Source organism: Suricata suricatta, chromosome X, assembly GCF_006229205.1.
Source record: "Suricata suricatta isolate VVHF042 chromosome X, meerkat_22Aug2017_6uvM2_HiC, whole genome shotgun sequence".
Taxonomy (NCBI): Eukaryota; Metazoa; Chordata; class Mammalia; order Carnivora; family Herpestidae; genus Suricata; species Suricata suricatta.
Genome location: NC_043717.1, coordinates 30,504,538 through 30,514,533, shown reverse-complemented (window position 1 = coordinate 30,514,533; position 9,996 = coordinate 30,504,538). Strand labels below are relative to the sequence as shown.

At 43.7% G+C, this 9,996-nt stretch overlaps 1 protein-coding gene across 2 annotated transcripts in view; it reads right to left on the bottom strand.

Annotated features, from left to right (window-relative positions):
• Positions 1-4,707, bottom strand: part of PRRG1 (proline rich and Gla domain 1) — a 121,908-nt gene extending 117,201 nt beyond the window's left edge. The window contains exon 1 of one of the 2 annotated variants that reach the window (XM_029929958.1): positions 4,596-4,707. The gene's annotated coding sequence lies outside the window, so the exon portion shown is untranslated. The remainder of the gene's footprint in view (positions 1-4,595) is intronic. The other variant, XM_029929957.1, reaches the window with a different exon arrangement.
• Positions 4,708-9,996: the final 5,289 nt, after the last annotated feature.

Here is a 9,996-nt window from a genome sequence, read left to right as displayed (position 1 = left end):
ACAACTGCCAGTATTGATGCGGGGGCAGGGATTGGATCACTGTACACCTGTCATCATTTCCTGTAACTCCCCCTCCCAAAGGCATAAAAGGCCCTGCCCTGCCTTTGTTCCGGGCTCTCCACGTGGTCGGTGGGAGACTGTGAGCCCGAGCTTGAACTTGCAATAAAGGCCCTTTGCTTTTGCAGGCGTGACTCGGTCTCCCTAACAGTCTCTGGTGCTTGTTTTGGGGTGATTTCACAAACTTGGGTACAACAATTTCACTTACAATTAAGTGAGCATTCTTGGGATTACTGTGCACACTGATGTTTGAGAACCACTGCTAAGCCACCTGTTTTAGATAATAGGAGGGATCTACAAATACAGAACCAGAGTTTGAACAGTCTAAGAGATGTCAATACAACCACATTTTTTATTTTATTTTTTTATTTATTTTTGAGAGAGAGAAAGAGACAAAGTGTGAATGGGGTAGGGACAGAGAAAGAGGGAGACACATAATCCAAAACAGGATCCAGGCTCTGGGCTGTCAGCACAGAGCCTGACACAGGGCTTAAACCCACGAACTGCGAAATCACGACCTAAACTGAGGCTGGATGCCTAGCTAACTCAGTCATCTAGGTGCCCCAATACAACAACATTTTAGAATTAACTGCTACTGAAATTATATTCCCCATACGAAATGGGAAATACAAATAACAATAGTACTTGGGATGCCTGGGTGGCTCAGTCACTTAAGTGACTGACTCTTAATTTGGGCTTAGGTCATGATTTCACAGTTTGTGGAATGGAGCCCCAAGTAGGGCATGAAGCCCACTTGGGAATCTCTCTTTCCCTCTCTCTGATCCTCCCCATGCTCACGAACTCTCTCTCGCTCTATCAAAATAAATAAATAAACAAAAAAAAAAAGGAAGCCTTAACCACATTGGTTTGCTGTATCTTTTTCAGTAAGTGAGTCTAAAGACCACAAAGGATGTGTGTAGAACTTTATTTATTTATTTATTTATTTTTGAGAAAGAGAAAGTGCTCATGCGCATAAGCACAAACAGCAGATGGGCAGAGGGGAGGGAGAGAATCCAGAGCAGGCTCCACACCTACTCAACCAACTCAGCTACCCAGGAGTCCGCCCCCCACCCACTTTGGTAGAACTTCTTTTATCTCAATGTTTGTTTGTTTGTTCATTTATTTATTTATGAGGTGGGGGGTACAGAGAGAGAAGGAAAGAGAGAATCCCAAGCAGGCTCCATGCCATCAGCGCAGAAACTGACATAGGGCTCCAACTCAAGAACCACGAGATCATGACCTGAGCCGAAATCGAGTCAGTAGCTTAGCCAACTGATTCACCCAGGTGCCCATGTAGAACTTCTTTGGGTTTTTTTTTTTTTTTTTTTTTTGAGAGACAGAGAGAGACAGCGTGAGCAGAGGAGGGTCAGAGAGAAACGGAGATACAGAATCCGAACTACGTTCCAGGCTCTAAGCTAGCTCAGCACAGAGCCCGAAGCGAGGCTCGAACCCACCAACCGTGAGATCAAGACCTGAGCCGAAGCCAGCCACTCAACCGACTGAGCCACCCAGGTGCCCCTTAGAACTTCTTTTAAAAAAAGTTTTATGGGGGCGCCTGGGTGGCTCAGTTGGTTAAGCCTTAGGCTTCGGCTCAGGTCATGATCTCACGGTTCGTGGGTTCGAGCCCCGTGTTGGGCTCTTTGCTGACACCCAGCTCAGAGCCTGGAGCCTGCTTCAGTTTCTGTGTCTCCCTCTCTCTCTGACCCGCCCCTGCTTGTGCTGTCTCTCACTGTCTCTCAAAAATAAATAAAAAACAGAAAAAAATTTTTTTTTTAAGTTTTATGGACTCTACTCATCCTCTCCTAGACCCAGGGTTTTCTCATAAACACCAGGCACTAACTTGAAGTGTTTTGGGGTTAACAATGGTTAACATTATTATTTTTAAAGTGACACAAAGAAAAAGTGCTTTTACATTTAGTCACGAGGGGAATAAAATGAAAGGAGAAAAGTAAAGGTCAGTTCTCCGCTTTGCTGGGTCGAGACTTAAACTAACCAAGTAGCCCATCCTGACTCATTTTTAGACCCAAGCATCAATTCTATTAACTTCTAAATTGAGTGATCATTTGTTCATGATATTGTCTCCAGTCAGTATAGCCACTGAAATGAAAGCTAGGTAGGGGGTGATGAGCATGAGTCGTAAGGAACAAATGGAAGGTATTTTCTTTCATGAGCCAAAGATGACTGTAAAGGCAGTGATGCTGGCAGAGTTAAGACAGATGTCAAAAACAGGCTGCAGAAATAGTGAGGCCAAGCCTATTGAGGGTACCACAACATGAAGAGGCCCATTAGCCAAATACTCAAACCACCTTAAGATTTAGAAGTACTCTTTCTAAACACAAGTGATTAGACTCTCTAATTGGTCTAACAGGTTAGTTTCATTAGTTATATTATTAGCCCTCAGAGGATACCATCTGGTCAGCTTGATTCACTTGCAAATTCCTAAATTCCAGAAGTACCCAGTTAGTGTCTTTCTACAAAAGATTAATCTTCTGTTTTATGTTCGACTTTTCACTAGTTTCAGTTATCAGAAGGTGACCTGTTATAAATTTTGGCCTTTTCCTGCCTATTTTGCCTATATTTGCAAAGCTTTTCCACCTCTTTTAGAAGGATAAACCAAACTAATAAATGGGAACTTACTGCCAAACTTTTTCTTATCCACATTCCAAATAATGTTGTTCAAATATTACATATAATTTCAGCATTCTGCATTTCTTTTACTATCTCATTAACTTTACACAATATGAATTATCTTCCTAACAGCATTTATTAGCATCTACATATAAGTGCATTTATTGGGCACTTAATATATACCCAGAAGCCCTAGGTTTTGGGTTAGCACAGAAGACTGAGGTTCTAGTTCCAAGAGAGAAATAAGACCAGTGGTATTAGTTTAACAGAAAAGAGGGTGATTAATTCATTCCGGGAGAGTTAGCAAATTTTTCCAAGAAAAATTTGGGCTGAGTCTGAAAGAATGAATAAGGGTTCATTAGGCATTGGAAAAGGGAAAAAGTATCCCTAACACCTCCCTCCCTAAAACTGGTAATGTTCACAGAATTTAACTTAACAGGAAAAGAAAGCGTAAAATAACAATAACACAAGAAGAAATCCTGTCCACTTCATGGGGGAGGGGTGCCTTTAAACACTTCAGATCTGAAAGTTAAATGTTTATAAAACAGGATTCACAATCAAGGGAAAGGGGTGGAGGAGGAAGAAGTTGTTTTGTTGTATTAAGTTAAACAGATGAATAAAAAAAATCAACATTTATGCTTGAAAACACACTACTTTTCATAAAGATCCAAATTTTGCAAATGAAAGCCCTGCAACCTTATCCAATATTACAGTATTTGCCCTAGTGTTTTATATTCCCAATATCACTTTTAAGGATTCTAAAGCGAGTCTACCCAAGAACTTGGCAGCAACTACACATACACACACACACACACACACACACACACACACACACCCAATAATACTCCCTTGATTGAAACAATCAACAGCACGCTAATCTTTTCACTTCCCCTGACTTGCACACTTTCACATCCTTCAGAGTCTGGCTTTCTTTATACTATGACTATCAGAAGGCATTAATTTAACTCTAAGTTTTGACACTCTACCTCTTCACTCTTTCGTTCAATTATTTCCTCTTCAATTTCATTAGTTTTGCTTTTCCACGGAAGGGACACTTAGGAAATACATCAACAGCACAGTTACAAAACCAATGGATGTAGTCAGAGACCGAACACACACTGATTTCCAATCATATCCCTCTTGAGGCTGTTCTACCACTGATCAAAATCAGCGGACCAGGAAGAAGGAAAAAGCTGAAGCAGGAAGGTTGTTCCCTTCCTTCCACTCTCTCCACGCCTGCCCCCGCCCCTGTCCCCCGCGGCCACTACGCGACCTCGTACGCGCCCCCCCCACCGACCCGCCCCCGCTGTCACCCGCCACAGCCTAGAAAACAGTCATAGCCTTTGTTAAAAAGTCCAAGAGCACAATGTACCAGAAGACGGACGCATTCCCGGAGGCGGAGTGAAGGAAAGTCACACGAACGCCACGCCCTCCTTGGCACTAGCCTGGGGCGAAAGCCTACCTTCCCCAAACGCTCTTCCCCAAGATCAGGGACGTTCCCGGCAACTCTGCACTCCTGTGAGGCAACGCGGGGGGAAGGGATGGGCCCGGGACGTGCCTCGGGGCACCCAGCTGGGGATCCTGAACTTGAGGCTGGGACACCCTCCAGCGCCGTTGGCAAGTCTCCCGGTCCTGCCAAGCCTGAGTAAGGACTTCAGTATCTAGAGCCCTTCCTTCCTATTTTTCTCTTCACACAAACCTACACCCACTCCCGCCACCACGTACTCCGCTCCGCACGCGGCCGCCGCTGGATACTCTTAGGCAGCGCGGCCAAACCCCCTACCTGTCGTTCAGCCAATTTCTCTTCTCGGGACCGAAGATTCCCCGGACACTCACCCGCGCACTCCCCGAACCCTGCCGGGATGTTAGGCGCGAACCACGTTCCCCAGCCACAAACCCAGCGCCAATACCTTACTTACAGCGCGCTCCGCGCCGCTACTCCGCGCTCTGCGAGCCTCCAGCCGCGCCTGCGCGCTCCCACTGCCGCTGAACCCAGCAGGAGCCAGGAGCCTGGAGCACGGAGCCGAAGGGAACGGCGGTGGGAAGCGGCAGGGGCGGGGCCCAGGCGGGGTTAGGAGAGGAGAGGCGTGGCCAGGCGGGGTGGGAAACCGGGGGGCGGAGCCGCCGCTGCCAGGGTCCGGAAAACCCAGCGCTTAGGCACTGGGCTGGAGTTTTCCACTCTTGCGGTCCTTTTGTAACACAGGCAGAGAAGTTGTTGGATCCTCTCCGTGCATCCCCACGCTCACGCTCTAGAAAGCCTGCTTGGCGCGGGGCCAAGCCAGTCCCCGGGGGCCACCATGCCTCTCCCTAGAGCCGTCTTGGATCCTCCCTAGCTAGCCTTTGCCCTTTTGCATGCCTATCTCCCCACATATTAGTTCCCCACTCCTACCTTCCGTGCATTATTTCTCAGCCCGCGTGCAGTCTTCAGCCCTCCAGAGGCGAGGAACTTGGGTATATCTCATCCACAGACCGCCTGTGCAGTGAATCCTCGTTAACCTGTCTCTGCTGTGTGCGAGCCCAGAACGTAGTGGGTGATTATCCAACCAGAGACAGTTGTTAAAACTCAGCTCTTTCGGGACACCTGGGTGACTTCAGCTAAGGTCATGATCTCACGGTCTGTGAGTTCAAGCCATGCATCAGGCTCTGTGCTGACAGCTGGAACCTACATCAGATTCTGTGTCTCCCTCTCCTTTTGCCCCACCTCCAGTCATGCTCTGTTTCTCAAAAAAAAAATGAATAAACAATTTAAAAAAAAACTCAGCCCTTTCCCTGAGAACAAACTCTCTGTTGCTGCTGTTTTGCACTTTTGGTGACAATAACCTGCTTTTTTTAAAAAAAAGAGACTTGAATAAGCCTACCCGAATATCTTGGGAAGAAGAACGCAGTTTGTCAAATAAAACCATCTCTGACCCTACTTTTTAGGTGGCACCTTAGAATTTGAGCCTTCTTAAAAACCCCTCTGAGAAACAGTTATCGGCCTGTGTTGTTGTGTGGACTTTGCCCTAATGGTTTCAGGTTTTCTGGCATTTAGCATTTTAAGAAGCCTAACTTGATTATTATTCCATGCTGCATGCATGCTTAGTTTTAAGTTCTATGCTTTTCTATTTAGAGTCTGGTCAGCAGGGGTATCTCACGTGCCTTCAGATCAGCTATTAAAATAAACATACCTGAGTGAATCCAACGTGAACTGGCCTGTGGGCCTAAAGTGATGTATTCCAAATTACTTTTCCTTTCTTCTTTTTACTTTAGTTATGGTAGAATTGAAAACATTTGGCTTATTAAGCATAAAAGAATTGTCACAGGGCCACACCCCTAGTCCTGTGTAGCAACTGTTCTGACCATGATGGCAGCATTTGGGGGGAGAGTCTGGTAATTGCCCTTAGAGATCTGAATATCCTGAAATTCTCCCCCATTAACCTTTGTGCTTCTTCCATTTGTGTATTTTACAAACCAGACCTTCTTGAACTCATTTCTATATTGCATTTGTCAAATAAGTATAGGGAGATTGTAGTGAGGACATTTTACAAGAGGGTATGTACATTGGTAAATGTAAACACAGGCTGTAGGATGAATAAACCTGTAAATGCCTGGACTTGGACTTTGTCCTATTCATTTCACTAGTAAAACGTTTCACATACAGAAGGTGCTGAAGAAAAACCACTGGGTTAATAAAGGTAATTTTTGCATTCTTAATAGATGTGTATATATGTTCACAAAATTTCATTGGATTACAGGGTTTTTTTTCTTATTTTGTGTCTGAGTTTGTCATGATATTTTGATTGAAGTGACCAAAAGTAAAATGAAGCAGCTTAGGCAAAAAAAAGAAAGTTATTGTGTAACCCAAGCTGTGAAGGGGTGAGTCTATGACTGGCTTCAGGAGTAAATAGAACAAGTTAAGGGAATGCTTCAAATTCCAGGTTAGGCTCTCAACCTAGCCTCTCTGGACAGGATCATTCTTTCAGAACCTCTGAAAGGCATGTTCCACAGGCTTAGAACCACGTTCTCTGACAAACTGTGAGCTCACACCTATCATGTTACCAGACAGAATGGCCTGTCTTCCCACAGTTCCAATTTTTAGAACACCAGATTAGGAGCATGATCGGGTAAGATGAAGTAACATAACCATTCTTGGAGAAAAAGTATATCTGTAACATAAGAATGACACCCCCAGGGGAGCCCGGGTGGCTCTGTTAGATGAGCATCCCACTCTTGATTTCAGATCAGGTCTTGATCTCACTGTTCCTCAACATCAAGTTCTGCACTAATGGTGTGGAGCCTGCTTGGAATTTCTCTCTCTCTCTCTCTCTCTCTCCCCCCCCCCTCTCGTTCTCCCTGTCTCTCACCCCCTCCTCACTTGCTCTCTAAATCAATCAATCTATCTATCTTTCACAAAAAAGAATGGCACCCCCAGTAGAACCACAGTTGGAGGACAAAATATAAACAAAGGGTGGGGGGAGATGCTATTTTTGGAACAAGAGAAAAGTGCTGGACAGATTTTTTTAAAAGTTCACCATGGAGGCGCGCCTGGGTGGCTCAGTCGGTTGAGTGGCGGACTTTGGCTCTGGTCATGATTTCACAGCTTTTGAGTTCGAGCTCTGCATTGGGCTCTGTGCTGATAGCTTGGAGCCTGGAGCCTACTTTGGATTCTGTGTCTCCCTCCCTCTCTGCTACTCCCCCATTCGTGCTCTGTCTCTCTCTAAAAAATAAATAAACATCAAAAATTTAATAAAAAATAAAAGTGCACCATTCTTAAGGAATACAGCCTTGGAATTATCTTTTACCTCTCTCTCTTATTCAAATATTAACCATTCTTAATAACAGTTTTCTGTGGCTGCTATAAAAAAACACAAACTCTAGTGGCTTACACAACACAAATTTATTATAGTTCTAGAGGTCAGAAGTCTGAGAAGTGTCACACTGAGCTAAAATCAAGGTGTCAGCAGAATTGAATTCCTTTATGGAATTTATGGTTCTAGGGAGACTCCTTCTTGACTTTCCTACATTTTATAGGCAACTTCCTTGGTTCATGGCCCCCTTCCATCTTCAAAGCCAGCAATGACATTACTTTGACACACTGACAATTCTGCCTACCTCTTCCACATTTAAGGTCCCTGATGTTTATATTGGGCCTGTCCAGACAATCCCAAATAATCTTATTTTAAGTTCAGTTGATTAGCAACCTTAATTCCATCTGTAACTTTAATTCCCCTTTGCCATGTAACATAGTATGTCCACATGTTCTGGGTATTAGCACACTGGCATAGAGGGGAATTATAATCCCTACCACTGTCTTTATTTCCATAAAAACAACAGAGCCTAAGTCATTGGTTCCCTAACCGGGGCGTTTATAAAAAATACTGAAGTTCTGGATACCACCCTCATATATTATTATTTCATTGGACTGGAATCTGTGGGGCCTCTAAATAAACACACACACACACACACACACACACACACACACACACACACAGCTGATTGGATCAGGATGCATCAGGATAGAGCATCTCCTCTGTTAGGCCAATCAAAGAACTTCCCTAGGGATTTAGAATGGGGAGAGGGAATTGGTAAAGCTAGGTGTCTGGGGCTTGAACAACAATTTAGGGACTATGCCAGCAGGAGAAGTTGGAAAAAAAAAAGTCTGGAGGGGATAGAAGATAGGGAAGAAACAGAAGTGGAAAAGAAGTAGACAAAGTGGAGCTGAGCCTAGATTCTTAATGGTGGTCTGCCTCCTGGTCATAGTAGCATTCTTACCTGCACCTTCTATGAGGTACCACTGCATTCTCATAAGAAAGTCTTATTTAACTAAAGCTAGTTCAAATTATTTTCTCTTGTGTAAGCCCCCAAAATGTTCTAATTAATACATGATGTGAGCTTAATTTTCCTCCAGTTATTATTTTATGATATGCCTCTTGTTTAAAAAACCAGGCAAGTTTAGGAACCAAACGGTCAGAGTTGGTATTCCAGCTCCCTCTACCTAGCTAGCACCACATCTCCTGGTTATCCCATATTCTTGGACTACTCCTTCCTTTTAATATTTACTCAAAGGCCCAGAGGAGCCTCACAAGTTATCTCAGCCTAATCCTCATTCAATACTCCAGTCTCCCTAAAACACACCAGTTGGGTACAGATCTAGTTCTCAGCTTAACTGATATCAAGTAAATCTTAATGACTTGCAAATCAAATCTCTAGCCCTCAGCCTTCTCCTCATCTTCAGACCTATAGTTATAGCTGGTGAATGGATAATTCCTCCCCAATTAATGACACAAAACTCAATTTTTCTTCTGCCTTTCCTTCTGCATTTTCTTTCCTTCTTAATAAAACCACCAAGCACCCCATCACATACATTAGAAATAATAAAGTCACCCATGATCCCTTATTTTTTAAATATTTACTTTGATATAGAGAGAAGGAGAGAGAGAGAGAATCCCAAGCTAGCCCAGTGCTGTCAGCACAGAGTTCGATGCAGGGCTCAATCTCACAAACCATGAGACCATGACCTGAGCTGAAATCCAGATCCAGTCGCTCAGCTGACTGAGCCACCCAGGTATCCCACCCATGATCCCTTCTTTTCTATCCTCAGTTGGTGATTCACTCTACCTTGTATATGTCTCACATATTAATCCCTCTGTCCTGCCTCACTTCAGATTCATCAATTGCCTGACCTCCAACATGATCTCCCAACTAGTTTCCCTATCTTTAGTTTCTTCCAAATCCAATCCACCCTTCTGAATTCCATCAGATAGCTTTATAAACACAAATATGATTAAGCCACTGTATTTCTTAAAAACATTTCATGACTCCCACCCACTCTAACATAAAAGACAAACTCCCTAAGCACAAATTTTCTAATTATTTGACTCTAGGGCATCTTTGCAAAGTCACACCCCAACTCATCATATACATGATCTGCTAGTCTCTATATTTACCTTATACTCTCATGCTAGTAGGAACTTTTCTATTCTCTCTGTATGGCAGACACATTTTTAAAGATTCAGTTCAAAGTACAACCAATAGGTAATGTCTTCCTAGTGCCACACCACACAAAGTAAATGAGTTATTTCCACTCCCCTTGCTATCACAGTACTTGCAGCCCCCTTATTCTTAATGCTTATGTCTTAATTCATTTATGCCTGAATCTCTCTCTCTATTGAGAACTCTTTGAAAGGAGGGGCAGTACAGCTCTGACCTTAGTCACAAAGCCTGACACATATAAAATTAGAAAAAAAATCTTGTAGAAAAAAAAGAAGAAACATAGGAAAGGAAGGAGATTCCATGCTGTTTTCTGTTTATGACTTGCCCGACTTTTTAAAA